Below are 15,412 nucleotides of genomic sequence, written 5' to 3'. Positions count from 1 at the left end.
TTTTTTACTAAAGTTGCAAATGCCATCTACAGGACTAGAGCCACTTTATAGTGACAACATCCTGTTTCTAATTTTCCATAGGTGATTCACTGGGAGATCAAAATGTGACTTTCCTTAGAGTATCAGCACAACTCATTCCTTTCTATCAGTGGTGAAAGAAGATGAAAAATAAACTTTATTTTCATCCTGGTTGCATTCATTTTTCCTCTCTCAGTAATTATTCTTAAGGTGGCATGGCCCTCTGAACATCTTCCTGCTACAGCATACATACTACCCATAACCATGAAATAGGGAAGATCTTGATTTCAAAGTCTTTTTGGTGTCCTGTGGAAAAGTGTAGCTCAAAAACATACTGCATTCAGGTCTCTCAGTAGCAAGTGACAGGAGCTCAGTTCTAACTTAGGCAGAGAAATTCCATGGGCCCACGTAAGTCATAAGTACAAGAAATAGCAGGGCTTGTCCTGAGCTTAACAACATTAGGAGGAATATTATTTTCTCTTTCTCTAACTTGCTCTCAGCATTGCTTCCTGTGTTGGTTTCATTCCCCTCACGTTATGTCCATAACTACACAGATGACGAAGAAGTTTGTAACCTTAAAAAGAAGTCAAGTCTCGTGTTCTATTGAGCAGATCAATCTTCAAAGGCGTACTCTTATTGACTGTCCTGGCTCACACAATTAACCACCTGCATCCTCTTGGGGATGAAAGATTCCCAAAAGGGAAAAATGTATTTGGTTAGCAAAAGAAGGAATAGGGGATGTTTGCAAGATCGAAATAATGGATAATACCCACTACACTCATAGACTGGCCTGTTTCCCCATGGACAAAAAAAAAAAAAAAAAAAGGACAGCAAGCCTGTTGGGACATCTGTTGATTTTAGTTATTCAGAAATGAGCAAGATAATAATAGTGCTTTGAAATGATCTTTTCCCATCTCTTTTTAGGCTCGGTTGCTTTGATTTGCCTGCCTAAGGGTAACAGAGAGTCCCCTCTTTGTTGCCTTTTCATCTTTATTTCAGGGCCCTGCCTATTTCCAAGGCAGTGCCACTCATTAAAGACAGCTAATGAGCCGTCCAGACAAATGTAGCTTTCAGTCCCCAATCAGTCTCTACAGGAAAAGGATATTTTCCATATTATTAAAGTCACTTTTTTTCTGTTTTGATTTAATGTAGTTGAGCATTATGTATAATACAAAGTGGGGGGTTTTCCATTGTGCCTCAAAACATGAACAGATGGGGGAAACACTGCTGTCCTTATAATTATTGTATTCTTTCTTTCTTATGCTAGAAGTACTGAAATAACTGGCTGTCTTTTCTTTTCTCTTTACTTATGTAATTTGTTTGCTACCTCCTTTAATATTTGTTATTCTAGGAATAAATGAATGAAATCCACGAGTCACCTTAAATTAAACTGCATTCTACAGTTATATTAAACTTATCAAATCCAGGATCTTTTCCTTGACTGTCTTCCTTATGGCTTTACACATTATCTTCTAGGAACTCTTCCCTTAGCTCTGTTGCACCACACACACCACAGATCCTTCTTTCTTTTCTTTTCTTTTCTTTCTTTATTTCTTTCTCCTTCCTTCCTTTCTTTCTTTCCTTCCTTCCTTCCTTTTTTCTTTTCTTTCTTTCTTTCTTTCTTTCTTTCTTCCTTTCTTTCTTCCTTTCTTTCTTTCTTTTCTTTCTTTCTTTCCTTTCTCTTATCTTTTTTTTCTGAGATGAAATCTCACTCTGTTGCCCAGACTGGAGCACAGTGGCATGATCTCAGCTCATTGCAACCTCCATCTCCAGGGTTCAAGCGATCCTCCTGCCTCAGCCTCCCACACACCACATCTTAACCTACACCGCAGATTATTCCTCTTTTCTTTTGCTAGTTCTCTTGTATCTCATCTCTGTAGCTCTTTGTCCTTCTCTACAGCACTCTGCCTTTTATTTTAGTTATCTACATACTTGCTTCTCCTCCGCCAATAAACTGCAAGTTTGTGGAGGATTGGGACAATGGCAAATTTATATTTGTGTGTATTTTATCTTCATCAGTGCTCAACAGGTGCTTGCTGATGCATTGAGGGATTATAGGACAGGGGGTTTAATATTTAAATCTGAAACGGGGATGCATGAGATGGGCACTAATTTATCTGGTTTCAGGGAGTTAAGGAAAAATGGAGAGAGCTGATGCTGGAGGTAGGCTGACATGCAATGTCGACTACTTCTTTCACCATTTTGTGAAGGGATACCTCTGTATAGTCCCTTCTTTTTCTTACTCTTACCAAACTTCTCTAATTTTGGATTCCTTCACGGAGATCTATGCTACACTGCCAAGCATCTGGCATACTTCCAGCTATTGACACTGACCACTGAGCATATTCTCCTTCCACTGCATAGAGGCAAATCATTTTAGATACTTGGACACTAGCCTGTCTTCCTATTGCACCTCTTTCATATCAAATTTGCTTTTAGAAAGTTAGAACCAAGGTAGAAATATGAAACAATTTATAAGTGAGTTCTTTAAGAGAAAAGGAAATATCAAGACAACTTCATTAAAAAGCTATTAAAAGTTTGCCTTCTTGATAGCTATTTCCCCATTGTAAAAAAATTAAATTTGTAGAACTAAATAAGAGTAATTCAAAGTCACTTATGCCCAAATTATGTTTTAATTTTATGACTATAGATAAGTGTCACAACAGATTTCATTAATGATAGGTACTAAAGATATAAATGCACATTTCCCCCCTTTCTCTGCACTTTAAGTTTGCAACAATTCTAGATAATAGTCTTGGGACATTAAGGATCACACAGTATTTGTGAATCAAGGATGCTTCTTGACTAAAAGACTTAGCTCTGATGGCCCTTTCCTTAGGAAAGAAGAATGTAGATCATTGTGTACTTCAAATATCAGGCTGCTCTTTTCTTGTCTATGAATCTAACACAAACCTGACTTAGTTCTTGCAGAAGCAGCAAGATCCTGATAAAGCTACAACTCATTTCACTTCTCTTTGAGTCCAATGCTACAATAACAAATAAGTTTAATGTGTGATCTCAAATTCTCAAATATTACTAAGAAATCCATGATTGTTAGTTTAGTTTATTTCCACAATATTTTTAATATAATGGATTCAAAGTACTAGTCTGCATCAATTAATATTAATAATAATATTCAACATTTATTGGTACTTTTATGTGTCTTTTTCTGTGGTAGGCACTCCCTTCACATACTGCTTCTTTAATTCTCATAGCAATCCAATGAGGTATATGCTATGTTAGCCTATTTTTGGTTGGAAATATAGAAATTCAACCTAAAGTGGTGTCAGTGAAAAGGGAAATTTTCTGGCACAATAGTAGTGTGAAATATAATCTCCAGAAGACAGGAAGCTTCTCTGAGCCCCAGAAGGAAATGCCATCACAATTCTGTCCATATCTCATCAGCAGCTTTATTTTCCCACCTTGCAGACAGGCTTTTTTTTCACAGACTGTATATTCCTAGGATCCCTTCATTAAATAAGGACAGAATCTATTCAATTTGCTTGGGTTTAAAAGTTTCCAAAGAACTCAGTGGCTTGCTTCCAAAGAATATAGGAAAGGAAGAATAGCAGCTTTACAGTGGAGAATGCTGGCTGACACTACCTTAACCAAGTGATGAAGGCTTAACATCACCACTGATGTCATGTGATTATCATTCACCACCTAATATGATGTAATGACAAGGGCACCTCATCTCTGTGGATTTCTTTCCAGAAACCTAAAACTCCAGTTGAATCATGAGAAAAATATCAGATAAACCCAAATTAAAAGGCATTTTACAAAATATTTGACCAGTACTCCTTAAAACTGACTGTCACAAAAAGCAAAGACTAAGAAACTATCATACACCAAAAGAGACCAAAAAGACACAATAGTTAAACCCGCTGTGATATCTTAAATTGTATCCTGAACAGAAGGACATTAATGAAAACAATTGGTGAAATATGGAGTTCAATTAATAGTAATGTACCAATGTTAACATTAGTAGTAATTAACCAATATCAATGTTTTGACAAATGTAAGATGTTAACCATGGGGCAAATTGGGTGAAGGGTTACAGGAACTCTCTATACTATTATTTCAGCTTTTCTAAAAACATGAAACTATTCTAAAATTTTAAAAATGTATATTTTTAAAATACAGAGGAAAAGAAATCCCTGGGAAAAAAACATGATCCAAGAAACTTGGGTTAGATGCCCTTCCAAGACAGATTAACTGAATAGCAGGCAAGTTCATTCAGCAGAAAAATGTCCCCTGGGGTCCAGACTTGATATTCCAGCCATTCCCAGAGAATGAGAGTGGGCAAGAGGGATGGAAGAATATAGTTGTCAAGGAGGCAGGACTGCAGATTTTGAGCAATGTAGATGAAAAAGCTGAAGGTGAAAGAACTAAGTAGCCTATTTCATCAATTCTAAGTTAAAATAATCCACATTTTAACCTTTATAAAATTGGGTTGTATCGTTTCTTTCTTGGTTGACAAACTGTAATTTGTCTATAAACATAGTAAGTTATGAGACACAGGATTCCAGCACAAGTTCTTAGTTTGACTGTCACTCCTTTCAGGCTTTCCTCAATATTGACCACACTGACATATAAAACCAGTGCTGATTCTGTAGACCAAACTGCAAGAACAAAAGTAAAATTGAAACCATGACAAATTTACCTAAGAGTTTATTAATCTGATAAAGTTATCAAGACACTATACACAACTAGAGACACAAAATTAGAATTTTGTGAAATTAGGATAGTCAAGGACCAAGATTTAGGCTATTTGACATGTAATATACAAGATAAGTTATAACACTCCATTTTTGAAATTTTAAGTTTACATTTCAGTCCAAGTAGCTAGAAAGAAGCTAGATATATTTTGAAAATAGCTTTTCTTGGCCCTCTACCTCATTAGTTTAATAAGATACTTATGAAACCAGGTAACATGGCATTTGTGTTTCATTCCTTTAATACACAATAACATACTATTAGAAAAACAACTTAAGACAATGAGTCAGAGCCTGTACCAATTCCACTTTTTAATTCATCATCATTTATTGTATACTTGTTGTTAGCCATATACCCTAGTGATGTATTTTTAAAAAGATAGATGTACTTGGTTCTTGCTTTCATGAAGCTTGTGTTTAAGCATAAAAGAATGAGGTTTCAGAGTGTAATTACAAATGAGGTAAGAATTTTAAAACTGTAGAAGTTTTGGGAGCATGTAACCAGGGAATTTAATCTAGTCCAGAAGGACAGAAATGACCTAAGGAAGTGATGCTTAAGCTAATACTTTTAATAAGTACAGACATTTATTGAGCACATGCTGGGTGCCAGGCACTAACTTCAGTGCTTTGCCCAAAGTGACAGACACAATCCAGATGGCTGGCTTATCATATGTTCAGACCTCTTTCTAGAGGTTTTATTTTAGGTCTAAGCTGAAAGGCCAAACGTCCACCTTTCTCAAACATCATTGTAGCTGGACACCCAGGTATAATGTACATTCTACCAGTTAGAAGTTTTTGGCTAGCACACTATCCCAAAACTCCATTGATCCTTACTTGCCTCCAGAAACACTTTTGTCTGATTGTTTTACCTATAACTACCCTATCTGAGGTAGTTGCCTTGAATGATTCTGTATATTTTCCATTCATTCACTTCTACAAATTTTCTTGGCCTCTAAGACTATAGCATGAGTAAAATTTTAGCAACCCAAGGAGGTTAGGGAGCAGGGGGAAATTGCAAAGTCATCTCAAAGGAAATTCTGCATGCTTACAGAATAGCAATATTTATCTGTTTTTAAATTGTATTTGGATGAACCAGGAGAATATGTGTATGTGAATGGATTCAAGGTTGCCAGACCAAGGAGGAAAGAGGAGCATAATTTATTAATGTGGGGTCACTCATCAGAGAGTTTGTCTTTAGTGTACTAGCAGTTGGAAAACGTTCTAACAATTTATTCACTTTGTTAACTTAATCCTGGTCTTAATGTAAATGTAAAATATGCAGTGAACCGTGATAAATGAAGATGTTAAAAATTCCTAGCTGTGATATATCAAGGATCTGAGAAGGTATGGAGATGGGGATGTTGAAGTGGCATTATCCATGATAATTGGCTTAGCAGCTCCCTAACTGTTGGTCTCTGAGAAGGTCCAGAAGACCCTGCTTCCACCAAAACACCAAGTGCTGCATTGACTTTCCTCTTTTTCCAAAAATAAAGGTGGGATATACTGATATTAAAATGGTTTCTAAGATTTGATGTAAGTGAAATGCTATTAGATGGAGGAGGCCAGGGAGAAATTTAATCACCAGAATCAAGGCGGGTGTGATTATCATGATGTCGTTATAGATTATCATTATACCATTATCAATCTATTTATTTGATAAGGCTAAAACGGTTATCAGAAGGTGTGATCCACAGAGATCTTTAGAAGTGTCTAAAATATCATAGGGTCCTTAGGATGGAAAACTTAAGTATTACTCTAAGGTCCTGCTTAATCTATATAACTGAGATACCTTTAGTTTTGGTGAACACACACCTGACTTAAACCATCAAAACAGAGAATCATGACTCTTCCTCTAAATTCCATACATGAATTAAAATGGTGAATATGAGGCAGGACTAGCTTGCAGCTCCCGCTCAAATGGACATGTGGATTCTCACATTGTGAACTTTTGCTCCAAGATCTGCTGCAGGAACATACTAGGAAAGCTGAGAGGATTCACAGGCCCTTTGAAGGATCCACAGATCCTTTGCAGGATCTGGATCACTGCTGCAGGCCCCCTGAGATGCTGAAAAACTGTGACTCTGTTTGCATTCTCAATGGAGAGGCTCATGGTCTGGGGGAAGTTCTAAGCCCTGGTCACTGGCTACCTGGAAATACGCTTCGTGCTGTTGCAGCAAAACTAATCTTCATTAATGAAGGGAAAGATATAGTTTTTTCTAGACAAACAAATGCTGAAAGATTTTGCCACTACCAAGCCAATACTACAAGAACTGCTAAAAGGAGCTCTAAATCTTGAAACAAATTCTCAAAGTACACCAAAATAGAACCTCTTAAAGCATAAATATCAAAGAAAATATCTAACAATAACACAATGAAAAAAAACCAAGGCATTCAGGCAACAAATAGCACAATGAATAGAATAATATCTCAAATCTCAAAGCTAACATTGAATGTAAATGGCCTAAATGGTTCACTTAAAAGATGTGGAAGGCAGAATTCACCAAGCAAGTTTTTGCTGTCTTTAGGAGACTCATCTAACATATAAGCATGTACATAAACTTAAGATAAAGGAGTGGAAAAAGATATTCCATGCAAATGGACACCAAAAGTGAGTAGGAGTAGCTATTATTAAATCAGACAAAACAAACTCTAAAGCAATAGCAGTTAAAAAAGACAAAGAAAGACATTACTTAATGATAAAAGGACTAGTCCAACAAAAAAATATCAGAATCCTAATAGATGCACTTAACACTGGAGCTCCCAAATTTATAAAGCAATTACTAATTGGTTTAGATTTAAGAAATGAGATAGACGGCAACACAATAATGGTGAGGGATTTTAATAATCCACTGACAGCATTAGATGGGTCAAAAAGACAGAAAGTCACAAAAAAAAAATACTGGACTTAAACTATACCCTATAACAAATGGACTTAATAGATATTTACAGAATATTATATCCAACAACTGCAGAATATATATTATTTTCATTAGCACATAAAACACTCTCCAAGATAGGCCACAAAACAAGTCTCAGTAAATTTAAGAAAATCAAAGTTACATCAAGTTCTCTCTCAGAAGACAGTAGAATAACATTGGAAATCAACTCTAAAAGGAACCCTAAAAATAATGCAAATACATAGAAATTAAATAACCTGCTCCTGAATGATCATTGGGTCAACAATGAAATCAAGATGAAAATTAAAAAATTCTTTGAACTGAACCATAATAGTGCACAACCTATTAAACCTGTGGGATACAGCAAAAGTAGTGCTAAGAGGAAAGCTCATAGCGTTAAATGCCTACATCAAAAACTCCGAAAGAGCATAAATAGGAAATCTAAGGTGACACATCATGGAACTGGAGAACCAAGAACAATCCAAACCCAAACCCAGCAGAAGAAAATAAATAATGAATATCCGAGCAGAACTAAATAAAATTCAAACAAACAAAAAATACAGAAGATAAATGCAACAAAAACCTGGTTCTTTGAAAAGATATGTAAAATTGACAGACCATTAGTGACATTAACCAAGAAAAGAAGAGAGAAGATCCAAATAAGCTCAATTAGAAATGAAATGGGAGATGTTACAACTGATACCACAGAAATACAAAAGATTATTCAAGGATACTGTGAACACCTTTATGCACATAAACTTGAAAATCTAGAGGAGATGGATAAATTCCCGGAAATAAACAACCCTTCTTTATTAAACCAGGAAGATATAGAATCTCTGAATAGACCAAAGCAAGTAGAGAAATTGAAATGGTAATAAAAAAGTTGTCAATAACAACAAAAATCCAGCACCAGACAGATTCACAGGTGAATTCTATTAGACATTCAAAGAAGAATTGGTACCAATCCCATTGACACTATTCTAAAAAATATAGACAGAGGGAATCCTCCCTAAATCATTCTACAAAGCCAGTATCATCCTAATACCAAAACAAGGAAAGGGCATAACAGTAAAAGAAAACTACAGACCAATATTCCTTATGAACATAGATGCTAAAATCCTCAGCAAAATACTAGCAATCCAAATCCAACAGTATATCAAAGAGATAATCTACTATGATCAAGTGGGTTTCATATCAGGGATGCAGGAATGGCTTAATATACCTAAGTCAATAAATGTGATACACTACATAAACAGAATTAAAAACAAAAATCACATGCTCATCTCAATAGACACGTAAAAGCATTTGCCAAAATCCAGCATTCCTTTGTGATTAAAACCCTCAGCATAACTGGCATAGAAGGGACATACCTAAATGGCATGTTGCATACATAGCAGCCTGGATAGAATTGGAGACTATTATTCTACATGAAGTAACTCAGTAATGGAAAACCAACATTGTATATTCTCACTCATATGTGGGAGCTAAGCTATGAGGACACAAAGGCATAGAATGATACACTGGACTTTGGGGACTCAAGGGAAAGGGGCAAAGGTGGTGAGGGCTAAAAGACTACACATTGGATACAGTGTACACTTGACATGGTTTGGCTCTGTGTCCCTACCCAAATCTCAGCTTGAATTGTAGCTCCCGTGATTTTCATGTGTTGTGGAAGGGGCCTGGTGGGAGATGATTGAATCACAGGGGCATTTTCCCCATAGTATTCTCATGGTAGTGAATAAGTTTCACTAGGTCTGATGGTTTTATAAGGAGTTTCTGCTTTCACTTCTTTCTCATTCTCTGTTGCTACCACCATGTAAGAAGTGCTTTTTGCCTTCTGCTATGGTTGTGAAGCCTCCCTAGTCATATGGAATTGTGAGTCAATTAAATCTATTTTTCTTCCAGTTATCAGGTATGTCTTTATCAGCAGCATGAAAACGAACTAATACAACACTGTTTGGGTGATGGGTGCAACGAAATTTCAGAAATCACCCTAACTGACTTATTCATGTAACCAAACACCACCTGTTCCCCCAAAACCTATTGAAATTAAAATTAAATAAAAAAGAACTCCAGACCTAAGATAGGTCCCTGAAGTATGGATATATTATAGAGGTGTCTTGCATTACAAGCAAATATTTATTTTTCTGATCTTACCCCAAAGGACTTGTAGTTATTGACCAGGATAACTATATCTCAGAAAAAGGGAAGTACCCAGACTGTTCTGAGGGTTGCTTTATTCTAATTCCTAACCAGAATGCCACTGTGATCTGCTCTATGCCACTGTGAGGTCATAAATAAAAATCCTGTGCTGAATCAGTGTTATACTGGGCCCAATGGTTCTGCAAACTCATCCTATGCTAATTTCCCACTCCCTGAGTGAAGAGTTGGAATAGATGTACTTAGCAAGTGCTATTAACTCCCTGACATTATCCATGAATGCTGTGTCAAGGGAGAAAATACAAAACCAACCAACAAACAGAAGCCTCTAGACTTCAACCTCCCTAGTGGTATCACAAACTTGGGGAATTACAGAGAAAAGTATCACCACCAAAGACAGGAAAGATACAAGAGCAGTGACGAAAATCACATATCCCATTTAACTCACCTGTTTAATTTATGCACAAGCAATATGTATCCTGGGAAAAAGACAGAGGAGTCTCAAAAGCCTAATTAAGTGATTATTTCAATTGCAGTTGATTTTTTAAAGGTGACCTCATTACTGGAAGAACTCAAGGCAGCCTCTGGAATCCAATATGCAGCTATTTATTTTCCAGGTGTATTTCTCATTATATCCATAAATTCAGAACCCTAGAAAGTGTTTGCTTTCACCTATACTTGACATAGAGGCAGAACAGTATAATTCACTGTCTCATCTAAGGGAAAGATCAACTCTTTGGTTCGGTGTCATAATATGTAATCCAGAGGTTCCTTGATTATGTCACCATCCCCCGATTATATTCTGGAGAACTACATTGATGACATCATGCTAGTGGGATCTGATTTCTGGAAAATAGTTGGCACATTAGGTCCCTTAATAAGACAAATATGTACCCAGAAGATAAATTCAGATAAAAATCTACCTATTTATTTGATTTCCAATTATTTATTTAAGATTGCCTCTGTCAACTAGACTGTATGTTTGATGAGAGCAAGGATTATGTCAGCCTCATTCACCACTGCATTGTCAGCACAGTACTGGCACTTACAATAAACAAGTGTTCAATGGTTAGGTGTGTCCTTTACCGTACACTCTCTTCTAAAGAATGGTAAAGGTTTTATAACAGCTGTCTCCCCAAGGTAGAGATGAAGTTTTGTACTGCTAGGCATTATAATTCAGAAAGGTTTTGAATTCTGCTGAAACAAGATTTGATATGAAATCATTTGGAGGAAGAAGCATGGTTTGGAATAGATAATAAACATAAATTTTCTAAATTCTCAGTAACTTGTGCTTGAAAGAACTCCCATTTATAAGAAGGGACAGAGTAATTACTTACTTTGAGAGATGCTAGGAAGATATTGGTCACATAGGGCAATCATAATATTCTATTGCATATTTGTTGTTTTCTTTTAACATTTATTATTGAGCAATGAATCTTGAAACACCAAAATGCTGCATATTTATTAGGACAGGAGGTCAGAGAAAGAAAAGAAAGGAATAAACAAAAGTGAAGCATCACTAAGACTATTTCACATCATATTTTTTAACAGACATTAATGAGGAGAAACATAATTTTTTGCCTATCTAAATAACATTTGGTAAAAATTTTTTTAACCAAAATTTAAATTGCATTTTTAAATGCTTTTAGGAAAAGATTTAAGAATGAGCAGAGACTCTTTCTTAAATAACAAATACATTCTGCCAACAGAAAAAAAATCTACAGGGAAAACCAGAATGGGTCATCTGCATGCCACATTTACTAGAACAGGACAGATAAATATGCTTCATCTACCCACCATCATCTGTCTAGATTGAGCTTACAACTTACTTTACTGACGCTCCACTCTTCCTAAGGACTCTCATATTACCATGTTCTGTTCATGCCTCCATAATACTCAGTGATTGCATTTGCCTGTGTTCTTCTCTGATATCCAGATTTAAGTAAGAGGCTACATTTTGTTTCAGATAATAGTCCCAACACTAGCACAGTGCTTAGGCACAGGGTAGCCTCCAAAAAAATATGGACTCAAAGGAAGGATTCAAAATACAACATTTGGCCGGGCGCGATGGCTCACGCCTATAATCCCCGCCCTTTGGGAAGCTGAGGTGGGCGGATCACGACATCAGGAGATAGAGAGAATCCTGGCCAACATGGTGAAACATGGTCTCTACTAAAAATACAAAAATTAGCCGGGTGTGGTGGTGCATGCCTGTAGTCCCAGCTACTCAGGAGGCTGAGGCAGGAGAATAGCTTTGGGAGGCCGAGGTTGCAGTGAGCGGAGATCACACTACTGCACTCCAGCCTAGCGACAGTGCAAGACTCCGTTTCAAAAACTAAACAAAAGAAAAGAAAAAAAAAAAAAAGATGACAATTGACTCTCTCTCTCTCTACTGACAAAGCATCTTCCTGGATTTTATGGAGAACGGCTTGAATACTCCTGATGACACTCTTAATTCAGAGAAGCAAGGGCAGAGGTGAGGATTGACTAAGGGGTTAGAAGGGCCACAGATTGGACTTGCACTTTCTTCTGAGGATTAGCAGCATTTTGATCCATTCAGAATTAGGCGAAAGCTCTGTGTTTTGCCCATAGTGCAAACTCTTGAACAACAGAGGAACAGGTGCAGTGAGGTAAGAGGATTTTCTGAAGCATTCTCTGCTGAGCCATGGAGATCATCAAGCTGTTTCCCCGTTGCCTAAAGGCTGTGATAATTTTTTTTCTTTTGTGGTTTGTACTTACGTTCTGTCTAAAAGGCCATAAGACTATTTTGTAATACTATTGTGAATAGTATTGTTTTTAAATTTCATTTTCCTTCCTTTCTTTCTTCCTTCCTTCCCTTCCTCCCTTCCTCTCTCTCTCTCTCTCTCTCTCTCCCCCCCCTTCTTTTTAGATAGGGTCTCACTCTGTCACCCAGGCGTGCAGTGGTGTGATCTTACCTCACTGCAACCTCCACCTCCCAGGTTCAAGTGATTCTCCCCCATCGGCCTCCTGAGTAGCTGAGACTACAGAACATGCCACCACGCCCAGCTAATTTTTATATTTTTGGGTAGATATGGGGTTTCACCATGTTGGCCAGGCTGGTATCGAACACCCGACCTCAAGTGATCTGCCTTCCTTTTCCTCCCAAAGTGTTAGGATTGCAGATGTCAGCCACCACACCAAGCCACCGCACCCAATCATTTCCAATTGTTTGCTGCTCATATATGGAAATGCAATTTCTCTTGTATATTGACCATGTATTTGGAAATTAACTGGTTAGTTCTAGTACCTGTTTCATACATTGGATTTTCTATCTAGAGTATCATGTTATCTGCAAATAAGACAGCTTCACTTCTTTCTTTCCAACGTTTAGGTCTTTTATTTCTTTTTATTTCCTTATTACAGTGGCCAGGAATTGCATTATAATAATGAGAAGATGGGACAAAGCAGACATCCTTGCCTTTTCCTGAGCTTAGATAAAGTATACTTTTAGGTATACCACTATATGTGTAATTAAATATGGTATTAGTTGTAGTTTCTTCATGCTGTTCTTTATTACATTAAAAGGGTGCCTTCTCTTCCTGATTTATTAATATATTTTATGATAAATGGGTGCTGATTTAAGCTCAGTACCCAATAATTATCTTTTCTGCTCCTCTCCATCCTCCCACCCTCTCCCATCAAGTCACCCTGGTGTCTGTTGCTTCCTGCTTTGTGTTCATAAGTGTGCTAAGGGATTCTTAAACCAATTGTATTAATCTTTTAAAAAATAACCTTAGATTTTTTTCCTGTTGTTTTCTATTTTATTGATTTCTGTTATTTTCTTTTTTATTTATTTCCTTCTAATTACTTTGAGTTTAATTACTTTCTCAGCTTAAGGTAGTCATTTAGATAACTGATTGAACCTTTTTTTGGTATACACATTTAAAGATATATGTTTACTTTAAGCACAACGTCAGCTGTATCCAATACATTTTGATACACATTATCATTCAGTTCAAAATATTTTTAAATTTCCTTTTCTTTGAACCATTGGCTATTTTCCAAATATTTGCACCTTTTTCTGGATATTTTGTTATTGATTTTTAATTTAATTCATTGTACAATTTTGAGACTTATTACATATTCTAATGTATTTTCTATATTGGAGAATGTTCCATGTGCACCTGAAAAGTATGTGCATTACATAGCTGTTTGGTGTAGTGTTAATAACAATAGTGTCAAGCTAGTTAATAGAATTGATGAGATGTTCTATTTTCTTACAATTTTTTGTCTACTTCTATCAGTTATTAAGAGTGGAGTGTGAAATTTTCCAACTACACTGTAAATATCTTTCTTTAGTTGTGTTAGTTTTTGTTCCATTTATCGTAAAGATTATTATGTATATGTCTTACTCATGAATTGCCTCTTTAATAATTAAATAATGTTTATCTTTAGCTCCATATCTGATATTAACATTGTTATTAACGTATTAATATAATAACAGCTGTCTTCTCTTTACTGTTTATACAATATAGCTTTTTTCATTATTTTACTTTCACTGTAATTGTGTATTTGCATTTAATATGCATCTTTATTAGACAACTTATAGTGGGATCTTCCTTCTTGATGATTTTGAGTGTTAATTTCATGTACATTACATATAATTATTGGTATAATATGTTTTAAGCTGACTATCTTGCAATTTATTTTTCATTCATGATTTTTTTAAGTTAGTCAAATTTTAAATATTACATTTTTCTTTATTGTTTTCTTAGCTATATTTCTTTTTTATTTTCCTTTTTATTGATTCAGAATGGATATACATATTTTCAGGATACATTGTGATATTTTGATACATTCATATAATATATAACAATGCAGGATAATTGGAATGTCCATCATCTTAAACATTTATCTTCTTTATGCTGGAAACATTTGAATTATTCTCTAATAGCTGTTTTGAAATATACAACAGATTATTGTTTACTGTAGTCATCCTACTGACTTATGAAACACTGTCTTAATTTTATATCTAACTTTATTTCATACCCATTAATCGGTCACTCTTTTTCCCTCTCTTCCCCCATTTTTCTAGGCCTCTGGTAACCACCAATCCACTCTCTATCTTCTAGAAATCCATTTCTTTCCTAGTTTGCATATATGAGTAAGAACATGAGATATTCATCTTTGTGTGACTGGGTTATTTCACTTAACATGATGATCTCTAATTAGCACAGATCTCTAGTTAACATAATGACCTACAGCTCCATCCATGTTTCTGCAAATGACAGGATTGTATTCTTTTTATGGCTAAATAACATTCCATTGTGTATATCAGTAGTCCCCAACTTTTTTGGCACTAGGTACTGGTTTCATTAAAGACAATTTTTCCACGGACTGACAGGGATGGTTTCGCAATGATTCAAGTGCATTACATTTATTGTGCGCTTTATTTCTATTATTATGTTGTAATATATTATGAAATATTATACAGCTCACCATAATGTAGAATTATTGGGAGCCCTGAGCTTGTTTTCCTGCAACTATTAATAAATGGTCCCATCTAAGGGTGATGGGAGACAGTGACACCCAAAGTGTGTTGCTTATGTCCAGTCTACTTCTTAATCTAACTTTGGCTGCTGTCACCGCAGAAAACCCTTC

The sequence above is a fragment of the Sapajus apella genome, unplaced genomic scaffold (assembly GCF_009761245.1).
Source record: "Sapajus apella isolate SASKATOON/1434 unplaced genomic scaffold, GSC_monkey_1.0 scaffold3, whole genome shotgun sequence".
Lineage (NCBI taxonomy): Eukaryota > Metazoa > Chordata > Mammalia > Primates > Cebidae > Sapajus > Sapajus apella.
This window is presented reverse-complemented; position numbering follows the sequence as displayed.